General features: G+C 32.9%; 1 pseudogene; it reads left to right on the forward strand.

Moving 5' to 3' along the window:
• Positions 1-12485, forward strand: part of LOC134382706 (high mobility group protein B1-like) — a 144920-nt pseudogene extending 132435 nt beyond the window's left edge.
• Positions 12486-13813: the final 1328 nt, after the last annotated feature.

Consider the following 13813-nt stretch of genomic DNA (forward strand, 5'->3'; position numbering starts at 1 on the left):
AACAACAAACAAAATTTTGGGAAGTATATAAATTAATGGAAATTAAACAACATGCTCCTAAATGACCAATGGGTCAAAGAAGAAATAAAGCAGGAAATCAAAAAATTCCTTGAAATGAATGAAAATACAAGCATAACTTATCAAAACCTATGAGATACTGGAAAAGCAGTACAAGAGGGAAGTTTACTGCAGTAAATGCTTACATCAAAAGAATAGAAAGATTTTAAAGAAACAACCAAATATTAAGCCTCAAATAACTAGAAAAGCAAGAACAGTCCAATCTCAAAATTAGTAGATAGAAAGAAATAATTAAGATCAGAGGAGAACTAAATGAAATAGAGACCAAAAATATGTTACAAATTATCAATGAACCAAAAAGTTGTGTTTTTTTGAGAAGTAAAGCAGACAAGCCATTAGCAAGACTAACTAAAAAAGAAGAGAAATGACCCAAATAACAAATATCAGAAATGAAAAAGGAGAAATTAAAACTAATACTAAAGAAATAAAAAGAATCATTAGAGACTATTATGAATAAATATATGCCATCAGATTTGAAAATCTGGAGGAAATAGGTAAATTTCTGGATACATACCAACTATCAAGACTGGACTAAGAAAACAGAAAACCCGAGCAAACCAATAATGAGCAATGAGATTGAAGCAGTAATCAGCAGTCCGACCACAAAGAAAAGCCCAGGACCAGATGGCTTTACTGTTGACTTCTAGCAACCCTTTAAAGAGGAATTAATAACAATTCTCTTCAAAGTATTACAAAAAATTGACACAGAGGCCATTCTCACAAACGAGACACAAATACATTCTCACAAATTCAGACAAAGCAATCCTGAGAAAAATAAATAAATAAATGAAGCTGGAGGCGTTACACCACCTGACTTCAAATTACACTACAAAGCTATAATAGCCAACACAACATAGTACAGTCATGAAAACAGACAAATGGATCAATGGAAGAGAATAGAGAACCCGGAAATCAAATTATGTACTTAGTGCCAGCTGATCTTCGACAAAGGTACCAAGAACATACACTGGAGAAAGGACAACCTGCTTAGAAAATGGTTCTGAGAAAACTGGATATCCATATGTAGAAGAATAAAACTGGACCCATACCTCTCACCATATACCAAAGTCAACTCAAAATGGATTAATGACTTAAGCATAATACGTGAAATTATGAAACTCCTACAGGAAAACATAGGGTAAACATTTTAGGAAGTAGGACTGGGCAAACACTTTATGAATAAAACACAAAAGGCACAAAGAACAAAGGAAGAAAGAAACAAATGGGACTATATAAAACTAAAAAGTTTCTGCAAAGCAATGGAAACAATCAACTGAATGAAAAGACAACCTACAGAATGGGAGAAAATATTGGTAAACTATACATCCAATAAGGGATTAATATCCAGAATATACAAGAAACTCAAACAACTTAACTGTAAAAAAGCCTGAATAATCCAATTAAAAAATGAGCAAAGGAGCTGAACAGAAATCTCTCAAAGGAAGACATGCAAATGGCCAACAGATACATGAAAAAATGCTCAATATCACTAATCATTAGGGAAATGCAAATCAAAGCCACATTGAGATATCACCTCAACCCAGATAGATTGACAATTATCAAAAAGCAACAGATGCTGGCGAGGATGCAGGGAAGGGGAAACTCTTCAGCACTGTGGTGGGACTGTAAATTAGTGCAGCCATTAAGTAAAACAGTATGGCGGTTTCTCAAACAACTACAGATAGAATCTCATATGATGTAGCATTCCCACTACCAGGTATATGCCCAAGTGAATGGAAATCATGATGTCAACGGGATACTTGCACTCCCATGTTCATCACCACTCTATTTAAAATAGTCAAGATAAGGAATCAACTTAAATGTCCAGTGATGGATGACTGGACTAGGGAAATGTGGTATATATACAAAATGGAATACTAAGCCATAAAAAATGAAATTCTGCCATTTGCAGCAACCTGAATGAGCTTGGAGAAAATTATGTTAAGTGAAATAAATCAGGCACAGAAAAGAGGAGTCACTCCTAAGTGGGAAGTAAGGAAGGCAGGAAGGAAAGAAGGAAAAAACGAGCAATCACAATAATTCATTGAACTTTCAGAAGGAGAAAAAAGATCTATGTTCACTAGAGGTGGAAATAGGGGAGAGGAAGCAGGGTTAGGGAGAAATTGGAAAATGGACACAAAGAATAATTACAATATGTACTGATGAACATGCTAATAATACTGATTTATTCATCACATATTGTACGCAAATGATGACAGGCAACTCTGTACCCTATAAATATGTATAACCAATCATATTTAAAGTATAAATAAAAAGATAATAAAATTATTATTTTTTTTGAAGTTGCCATGCAATTTTTAACAACTTTTTACTTTGCTGGCTCTCTTTACAAAAATTTGTCAAAGATATCATGTCCACTTTCTTTCAGCATTAATTAGCTTCACATTCTTAGCAAATATTGTAGGAAATAAAAATAAATTCCAAGAAATTCTTGCTTAACAGAACTTGAAACTTAAATATTCTTTAGGAGTTTATGCCTCAGGAAGCCATTTAAACCACTGATCCATTTTTATAAATTGGAGATACATGGCAATATGGTAGAAACAATAAAAACTGCAGTTTTAAGTAGCTTATAGACATTTGTCATTAAAATACATTGTGCTAAAATAGAGCAAAGACTGCAAATTCAAATTAGGTGGGTCTTGGAAAACAAAACAAGCCTAGTGTAAGAGATGTGGGGGTAGGGGGAGGGTTGTGAGTACAAAGTGTGTGTGACTCATCTAAGGGACCATGCCAGTCAGCTCAAACAGGGGGCTGCCTGGTTGCAAGGCAGGTCCAGTATTGACATTGCCAGATAGTCTCACTTTTCAAGAAAGATGGAATATCTGGATATTTATATAAAATTTCCTGTTTTTTTGTATTTTGGAAAAACGAAAGAAAGAAAAAAACTACTATGTGTTTCAGCAGGCATGTATCTTCTTCTGAGGCACCTGACAATAATATCTTATTTAAAGAACTTCTTACCATTGAGTGAATGTTAGCCAACACTGTAATGCTTATGGGGTTCAACTTTAGGAATAAAACATTGCAACCTATATTTAAAATTTATATATCCAGTGTTATTTTATAACTTCAGCTCAAAAACAACCAACAAAAAATCTACCCACAGACTGCTTGATTACACCATTTATTTTATTTATTCTAATTTATCAATATACAATGTAGTTGATTTTTTGTGTCCCTTTATCAGACTTCTGCAGATTTACTTGTAGAAACACTGTCCTAAACTTGTAAACTTTCCTTTTTAGACCTCATGATCTTGAGTAATAGAAAAAAATATTGTTTACTATTCAAGGCATAAAACAGAGAGTTTTTAAAAATCATCTAAGGATTTTTCCCGCTGATTTTTCAGGGTAGTGATCCACTATTTATAATCTGCAGATATAGATCTTATAGAGTAGATAAAGAAAATTTAGAAATAGAAAGAAGAGAGTTTTTATTTTTTATTCATAGGCTAATGTTATGTTTGTTTGTTTGTAATATGCTTAGTATGTTTCATCAAGGTAGATTCCATCCAAACTTGGCATTTGTAAATAAATATGCTGTGAAATCATTTCTTGATCTTATTTGCTGTTTATGTGGTTGAAGAAAAAAAATTTTTTTTTTTTGAGAATAAAAGTTGAAAGATGGCTTCAAGATGGTATCCTTATGTATTTTCCAGTGTCTAGTGTCTAGTTAACTATGGTAACTCTGCTTGACTGAAACAGGGTTTTCTCATACCCCGTTTCCTGCCTGGTATGTGACCACATGAAGGGTAGTTTTTATCCCAGTTGCTCTTAGTCAGATGGAAATTCTTTAATTATATGGCTTAAAAATATAAGCCCTAAGCTCTTCTTGTCTTTCATTTTAGGGAACTAAGCATTCCACTGAGCCCTACTGTGTTATCTTTGAATATATATAAAGATAAAGCCCTTCATGTTTCACTAAATGAGTGAGACATGGAATTGGTTCATGCAGACAGAACCTCAAAAATATTTGATCAAGCAGAGTGAAGGGGAGGGGTATAAGGTAATGAACAGATATCCTACCATAGGTTTCCCAGCTGTACAAGGTTGTGTGCACCAGAGTGAAGAATGCCTGTATCAGTTATTGTCTTTTAAATCAGAGTATTTCTGGTTGCAGTAGCTACCAGAAAGACCTTCAATACTTGTGTAAATTACTGACTGTGTTTTATTGTTTGTTTGTTAGATTCCAGTTTTTATTTAAAAATAAGTTTATTAATGTTTATACAGAAAATAACATGGGATATTATAAAGGGTTAGTCTGACACCATCTTTATATAGAACTTAAATTAATATATTTAAAATTCCATAGTATGGGATTTTGGGGGGAGAAAGATAAACAAATATAGTGATATAAATAAAAGTTAATAATAAATAATATGCACTGAAATGGAAGGAATATATATATAGTTGACATCAATAAAAACCAAAATGAGTGCAGTATAGTTAAAAAACAAAATTGAGCATCCCTCTGACTAAGAAATTATGAAAGAGAAAATTGCTGTAATTTATATGCTATGGACTCCCAGCAGGTCCTTGCTGACTCATTGACTGACTAATAAGTAGACTAATTTAACTTTAATATCTTTTCTGTTCATCCTTTTAAGTGGTGTGAAGAAGCATTAAGAAGGCCAGAAGTCAGGCAGTAAGAGAAAAAAATAATAATATGCTGATAATCCACTGAACTGGAGAACTCTGACTATCTGAGAAGCATATAGACTTCAGTTACCTCATTCTTTAAAAAGCCACTAATTTTGAGTTTTATCCTACCTAGTTATATCCATGTATAATTAACAAAATCTGGGTAAATAACAAACAAACAAGTCTGTACCATTTCAGCTCACTTTTTAAAATATCTAATTACTTGGAACTTGTATTTATTTAATTACTTGGCAGAAAATTATATTGCAATATTGTACTTAGCGGTATTACAAACTTGTTGGCAGATTAATTTCATTGTCACATTATCAACATTACTCAGTGCCTGTGTCATGTTGTACAGATGAGGGATGAAAATAAAATTAGTAAACTTATAGGAAAAGGTTAGCATTTTAGAAAATGATTCTAATTTATCTTTTAAAAAAAAAGCAATGTTGTGAACTAGTAAATAAAATGGCAAAGACAATTTTAAATTTAGCAAGGAGAAAGAATAAATTGTTTCTAAGGCTTTTTGGTCTAAACATGGAAACTGGGAGACTTGTTTACATCTTTTGGATGTGAAATTCTAATGAATACTGACAACAGCTTCTGGGCAGATGACTCAAGTCTGTTAAGAATGTTTGTGTCATACAGATAAAAAGGAAAGAGGACAACCATAATTAGGAAGGCCATTCTGATCACTGATTTGAAGATCAGCAGTACTTATGCATTGGTTTTGGGATCAATGATTCCAAGACAACTTGACTACTGAGACTTCATGTTTTGTGAGACTAATTAGAGGAATTGGCACCTATGCAGCAAATGGGAGTGAACTACAGCAACTTTAAAATGTTGACACTTCTGGAGAAGAAGGTTTTGGATAGAAAAGAAAAAAAAAATCCTTCATATTAAATAAATAAGAAGCATAAGTATTCTATTACAATAATAGAAGGAATGAGCAGATGTGCAGGCTGTGGGATCATGATTGCACCTCTTAATTTTTCTGAGATTATTTTCTCACTTATAAAAAGGAGATGGAATATTTTCCTTTCAGGTTTGGAATGAGGATAATTTTCTTCTTGGAGATCATCAAAATTATAAATTACTCATCAAATAAAATTTTTATAGGTTACATAGGTTTCTGCTTATAGGGTTGTAAGACAGACATTCTAACTTCACTCCAAAATATTTTCTCAATTCTTTTCAGATGAGAAGCCCAATGTGTATTCTTGGAAAGCGTGTTAAAATCTCCAGAAGTTTGGTAGTTACGATTCTAGGTGTTCTGTTGACTAACGTTTGAGAATTTTTTTTTTAAGAGGTTATTTTTATGTTTATGTTTTCGTTTGTTTTTACTTCAGGGCTTTTTAGAGGGTGTGTAAGAAATAAAATCTGATAGATCCTAAATATGCTTGACCACAGAATCTTTCATTCATGGGATATTTTGAGGGGTTAATATGTAGGTCTCACTTTGTAGTATACGGCTCTAGTTTTCAGATGCCCATGTCCTAAAAAGCAGCTGTATTGTTTTATGTAGTTTGGGATGTGGGACAAGGGCTTTGAAGACAGTCTGCTTGTGTTCAGATCCTTGCTCATTCACTTACTCACCATGTGACTTCCTCTTTCTTTAACCATAGGCTAATGATAGTTTTGTTTTATGTATGCCTTGTTATGTTGGTTATGTTGCATATTATATATGTTATGTCAAAACATATAAAGTTCCCAGAATAGTACCTGGTATAAAAATGCTTAATACAGCTTAGCAGTCATTTATAACTAATTTAAAACTAAAATCCTTGGTGAAGTAATATGTTGATTCTTATCAATCATATTTATTTTTATGTAAAAAGAATATAGTACTTTTGTCATGAGAATCACTTGTTTGGTAACTGACCTTAAAACATGGCTTTGCTTTTTTAAATTTTCAAATATATAGTTGATGTCCCTCAAGTGACAACATATTCAGAAACTCTATCCTCTAATTATGATTTAGTCATCTGTTAGTAAAAACGTGAGTAAGAGAAGCGATATTTAGCAAATATTGACTGAAGGAAATTCTGGGTCTGGGTCATATGCTCTTAACTGTTATGCTATGCTCCCTTTGTTCCAAGTGTCTTCAAATCTGTTGTGACATGGACAAAATGTTAATACACAAGTTTTGACGTTCTAGAGAAAACAAACTGTAATGGCAATAATTACAGATGGGAAAATTACTAGAAAGAGGAAATGTCCAAATTATTTTCATTATATAGCAATGGCTAAAATAATCCTAATTTTTTTAAAAAAGTTTTTTTTATGATAATGGACATTGCAACAGGTGTGATATGATATCTGCTGGTTATGATTTGCATTTCACTGATGATCACTGATGTCAAGCATCTTGTCAAATACCTGTTGTCCATTTTAGGTCTTCTTTGGACAAATGTCTGTTCAGTCTTTTGCCCTCTTTTAAATTGCATTGTTTGCTTGTTATTGGGTTGTAGGAGTTATTTATATATTTTATATTAACCCCTTATCAGATTCGTGGCTTGCAAGTATTTTCTCCTATTCCATAGTTTGCCTTTTCCCTCTGTTGATCGTATGCTGTGCAGAAGCCTTTTTAGTTTGATGTAGTCCCACTTAACTCTTTCTGCTTTCGTTGTTTGTGTTTTTGGTGTCATATCCAAGACAGCATTGCCTAGACTAGTGTTAGGAAGCTTTTTCCCTATGTTTTCTTCCGGCAGTTTTGCAGTTTCAGATCTCACAATTGAATCTTTAATCCATTTTGAGTTGATTTTGCAAATTGTAGAAGGGTCCAATTTCAATCTTTTGCTTGTGGATTCCAGTTTTTCAAATACCATTTGTTGAAGACACTATCTATTCCCTATTGTGTATTCTTGGCACCCTTGTTGAAGATCAGTTGACTGTATATACATGGATTTATTTCAAAAAACAAAAGATAAAACAAATGTTGGTGAGAATGTGGAGAAATTGGAACACTTGTACAATGCTGATAGGAATGTAAAATGGTGAAAACAGTATGAAGGCTCCTGAAAGTTAAAATATAATTGCCATGTGATCTAGCAGTCCTGCTTTTTGGCGTATACCCCAAAAAGTTAAAATTAGGCTCTCAAAGAGATATGTGCATGCTATGTTTATTGCAGCATTATTCACAGTAGACAAGATATGAAAACAACCTATGTGTCCATCAGTGGATGAATGGATTTAAAAAATGTGGTATATACATAAAATGGAATGTTATTCAACCTTGAAAACTAAGGAAATCCTGCCATATGCAATAACATAGATAAGCCTGGAGGACATCATGCTAAGTAAAACAAGCCACACACAGGACAAATGATTCATGATTCTGCTTACATGATATATCTAAAATAGTCAAACTCGTAGAAATAGAGGGTAGTATGGTGGTTGTCAGGGACTGGGGGGAGAAGGAAATAGGGAGTTGGTGTTCAATGGATGTGAAGCATCAGTTATGCAAGATTAATAAGTTCTAGAGATCTGCTGTACAACATTGTGCATATAGTTAACAATACTGAATTGTGCACTTAAAAATTCAGTAAAAGAGTAGATCTCATGTTAAATGAACAACAAAAATGTTGCCATTTTTGGTAATTTTCACATTGTGGAGCAAACTAAGCTTGCCTCAATTTTCTCTACTTGGTATATAATTTTAACAACACCTTAGCCAATGAGAGACCCATAACCCATCACCATGCCTGAATCTGCCTTGCTAAGTACTGCATCCTACTCTAAATTCCTCAAATTTAACTTCCTCTGGCCCTAATTTCTGCAGGATGATGTATTAACCCATAAATAATTAATTTATGTGTTTTACTTTATGGATCAAATAGGCATCTTGTCATGATTACTTGGGAAATACCTCATTCAAAATGATGCTTATGCTAAGAATTCCAGCATTGTAGGTTACTTTTGAGGGTATAGTTTCTTTTGCAAAGTCTAATTCAATAGACTAATTGGAGTAAGTGAATGCCATGCACCAGGTATTAGTAATGCAGACTACATGCTGAATGAGATACAGATGAAACATAAGATAGTGAAAAGGAGAAGTCAATGGATTAATGATTTATCAAAAAGCCTATTAGAGTAATAATTTGATCAATGAAGTATTTTAATGTAGACAAAACATTTGACAAATTGTTTTTCTTTATTAAATTAAACTATTAACATTTTTAAGACTTGGAATGGACACTAATAGCTGAACTCTGGTGGGTACTAAGAAGACCACGTCCCTTCTAAACAAAAGTCTACTTTATATCATGTGATGATTTAAGATAGTCATGCATGTAGTCTCTCCTTAAATGGCACTGACAATAAATTAAATTGTTAGCTATTAATTCGATATGTAAGTTAAAATCTGTCTTTTTGATTCATCTAAATATTTTTTCTACTTTAGTCTTCTGGAATAAAAACAGAAGTTTTCTTTCACATGACAGCCCTTCAAAACCATCTACACTTTGATGTTGGGATCAATGATTCGCAGACAACTTGAACAGCAAGGTGGCATGTGTTGTCAAACAATCAGAGAAATAGTTATTGTTGTATTGAATTATAATGAAATTCAGCAGTATGAGAAATTCAGACTGTGGTGATGCTTCTCCCTCATCTGCCAGATCTTTTTTTCTGTTTACTAAGCAAGTCTCGTTCCAATAACCTTTATTTATATGATATAGTTTACAATCCTTTCACCATTCTATATCAACTACCTGACAGCAGTAGTTAGTGTAATTTTTTAGCAATCTTATTAAAGTGTGCGGCTCAGACACACAGTTAAGGTGTTATACAGAAGGGAGTGATTCATATTATCTCCTTCATGGTCATGTGAATTTTGTTGTCTTGTAATGTGATAATAACTAAGATAACTTTTTTACATGAACTATTTCCAACTTGTTTAATAAATTTTGAAATTGGCCAATTAATTCTTTTATTACAAATAGAAAATATTACATTCTTTCAGGTTTATATGCATAATGTTATTGCTGATTTCATATCAGTTTTCTATTTGATAAAGATATTTTTAATCTTAATTGTTTCATTTAATTCACTAGCTAATATCACTAACACTATTTCATCCACAAATTTTTATCATGTTTTATGTATTATCATCTAAGTTAAACATATGTTGAATAGCACTGGGCCCTTTGGCTCTCTAGTAGGATCTGTTTATCAGAATTCAGGATAGATATTTAAAATATAAATTACTAGCTTTCTCAAGCCAAGATCATTAAAAGATAATTTTAAGGAATAACGCTCATTAATCAGGTTTTTTAACAGTTTCCAAGTATGTCTGATTGCTGTTCATCAAAATTTGTATTCTCGTGATGTAGTTTTTTTGTGTGTTGTGTGTTTTTGTTTGTTTTGCTTTTTTTTTTAATATATAAAGACCAGTATGCATAAAGAAGTTAGAGCTGAATAAAGGTGTTCTGACTTACAAAGGACTAGAAAGAAAAGGGGCTATAAAAGAAAGGCAAGCACATTGGAGGAGAGCTTCAGTTGAATTGTTTTAAATGGGTTGGGATGTACTCTTTAGACCCCAATGAATATTTTAAAGACAGATTGGAAAAATATGCATGAAAATTGGTTATTTTCATAGCTAAATTTAGTTTATTGGAGGGATAAAGAAGTTGAATATGAAGAGATTCATAAGAAGAATATTTATAACAGATGCTTTAATTATTTTATGAAATGAAAAATGTAATTGCTAAACAATATGACACAGTCAATTTAGAGAAAGAGATAACCATGAGTTGCAACGAAGTCTTACGAGTTGGGAACCTGAAAATGTACCTTGTTCAACATTACATTCTGTGTTGGAAAACCCACCCCACTACGTTACTGAAAAATTTCAAAGATCTGCTGAATACTTTCCACAAAAAGTAAAAAGGTGCTCATTATCTTCTAAAAAGAACGGGATGAGGGGCAGGTTTTATGTTTAAAAAGTTAATTTTACATTTGCTTTATTTCCCTTCTGCACAGTACTTTAAAGAATTACTTTTTTTTTTTTTTTTTTTGATGGCTGGCTGGTACAGGGAACCCTTGATCTTAGTGTTATAATACTGTGCTGTAGCCAACTGACCTAACCAGCCAGTCCAAAGAGTTGCTTTTCTATATATTATTTTTGAGGAAATTTTCTGTGGTGAAAAAACTGATATTTTCTACAAATCTTAGATCTTTTTACTTTACATTTTTCTCATTATAATAATAGTTTTCATATTATTTATAACAATCAGAACCCATCTACTAATCCTATGAAGCATTAACAATAATTTCCTGAGCTATATGGTCTGAGTGTTTCTTATGCTAATTACATGATATATTATTCTTAATTGTTAATATGTTTTGTATTTAGTTGGCAACTCTAATTTTTACTTTATTTATCTATTTCACTATATTTCCCCAACATTTTATCATAAAACTTTCATAAATACAACAAAGTGAGAAGTGTTTTGCAGTGAACACTTAGATACTCACGACTCGGATCCTACAATTAACATGCCCATCTCTCAGTTCATCTTATTTTTGGATGCATTTCAAAGTAAATTGCAGAGATCAACAAATTTCCCCCTAAATATTACAACATTTGTATCATGAATTACAGCTCAATGTTTTTTTTCTTTTAAGATAAGATAATATGCATAAATCTTAATCGTGCATTATCTAACTTTCAATAAATGACCTTACATGCATAACAATATCCTGTATTGATATATGAAATATTACCATTATCCTAGAAAGCAAATGCATGCTTCTTCCAAGTCGATCCTAATTCCAACCTACCAGTGGAGTCACTGTTTTGATATTTTTGCCCATTCTAAAACTTTATATAAATGAATTTATACAATATATACTCTTTTGAGTGAGGCTTTTTACCCATGTTATATTTAACTGAATTTTAATTATGTTGTATGGCTTTCACTGTAAGAATATATATAGAGAGAAATTTCACTAAAACTCATTATATTCCATTACTAAGACTTTGCTTATTAAAAAAAAAAAAAAGCCATTGCAGTACATTGAGCTCCATAGAGACAGTGCCGGGGAAAGTGAGAGCCGGACAGGAACTGGGCAACTCTGTGCCTTGCTGAGGAAAAATAGCTAAATAGGAGCAAAGGAGATCCTAAGAAGCTGAGAGGCAAAATGAATCATATTCATCTTTGTGCAAACTTGTCGGAAGGAGCACTGGAAGAAGCACTCAGATGCTTCCGTCAGCTTCTCAGAGTTTTCTAAGTGCTCAGAGAGGAGGAAGACCACGTCTGCTAAAGTGAAAGGAAAATTTGAAGACATGGCAAAGGTGGACAAGGCCTGTTATGAAAGAGAAATGAAAACTTATCTCCTTCCTAAAGGGGAAATAAAAAAGAGGTTCACAGATCCCAATGCACCTAAGAGGACTCCTTTGGCCTTTTTCTTGTTCTGTTCTGAGTATCTTCCCCAAATCAAAGGAGAATATCCCGGCCTATCCATTGGCAATGTTGCAAAGAAACTGGGAGAGATGTGGGCAACACTGCAGCAAATGACAAGCAGCCATATGAAAAGAAGGCTGCTCAGCTGAAGGAAAATTATGAAAAGGATATTGCTGCATACTGAGCTAAAGGAAAGCCTGATATGGCAAAAAAGGGAGTTGTCAAGGCTGAAAAAAGCAAGAAAAAGAAGGAAGAGGAGGAAGAGGAAGATGATGATGATGAATAAGTTGGTTCTAGTGCAGTTTTTTTTTCTTGTCTATAAAGCATTTAACCCCCCCTGTACAAAACTCACTCCTTTTAAAGAAAAACATTGAAATGTAAGGCTGTGTAAGATTTGTTTTTAAACTGTGCAGTGTCTTTTTTTTGCATAGTTAGCACACTACCAAATGTGTCTTTAGATAGCCCTGTCCTGGTGGTATTTTCAATAGCCACTAACCTTGCCTAGTACGGTATGGGGGCTATAAATTGGCATGGAAATTTAAAGCAGGTTCTTGTTGCATAGAACAGATACATGGGGATGGTAGTTTTTATCATCTGCATTTGTCTCTGATGCAGCTTATATGAAATAGTTGTTCTGTTAACTGAATACCACTCTGTAATTGCGAAAAAAAAAATGCAGCTCTTTTGTTGACATTCTGAATTCTTCTAAGTAAATACATTTTTTTTTTATTAATATTGTTGTCCTTTTCATAGGTCTGAAATTTTTCTTGAGGGGAAGCTAGTCTTTTGCTTTTGCCCATTTTGGGTCACATGAATTATTACACTGTTTATCTTTTCATGTAGTTTTGCTGACAAAAAGCTTTTGTCTACACACCCTGCATATCATGATGGGGGTAATAAAAGTTAAGTTGAGAAAAAAACGAACAAACAAAAAGCAAAAAAGAAAAGAAAACAAAACAAAACACTTTAGAAACTGTTTGAAATAAACTATGCTGAAATTTCACGAGTGACAGAAACAGTTTTGGAAGTAACAGTTTTATCATGTGGCGAAAATTATATAGGAAAAATATGTAAATTTACATTTCAACTCATGATTGGGTAACATTTTACCCTCCAGGTTGTGTGTGTGTGTGTGTGTGTGTGTGTGTGTGTGTGTGTGTGTGTGTGTGTGTGTGTGTGTGTGTGTGTGTGTGCAGAATCTCAATAATTAAGAATATATTAGCAAATTAATCTCACTTTTTCTCTAAGGCAAAAAGCTTTTTATGATAATGCCAGTATTAAAGTCCGTGAGCATTTTGAAAATTAATTGAAGTGTCATAAACTACATTTTTCATTAGTATACATGTGATTATACAAGAGATTTTAAAGTTTGGTTGGTTGCATTCATAAAATCTTAGAGCATTCCAACATATTAACTATTTATAGTGGTAGCATACTGAATATTTCTGTTTTGATATATAATTTGATAAGAATTATGAGCATTGCAAGATGTTCTAGAATAAAACTACGGTATGGGTTACAGATAGGCCCTACTAGCCACACATAGTGTGGATATAAAATAGGCTTTATTGGGGAAAATTTAAATGAATTTTGGATAGGAGAACATCAGAATCTGAAAAGGATATCTCTGAGATCACAGCTTAGGCCAGTGTAAATAGA

Source organism: Cynocephalus volans, chromosome 1 (assembly GCF_027409185.1).
Source record: "Cynocephalus volans isolate mCynVol1 chromosome 1, mCynVol1.pri, whole genome shotgun sequence".
Lineage (NCBI taxonomy): Eukaryota > Metazoa > Chordata > Mammalia > Dermoptera > Cynocephalidae > Cynocephalus > Cynocephalus volans.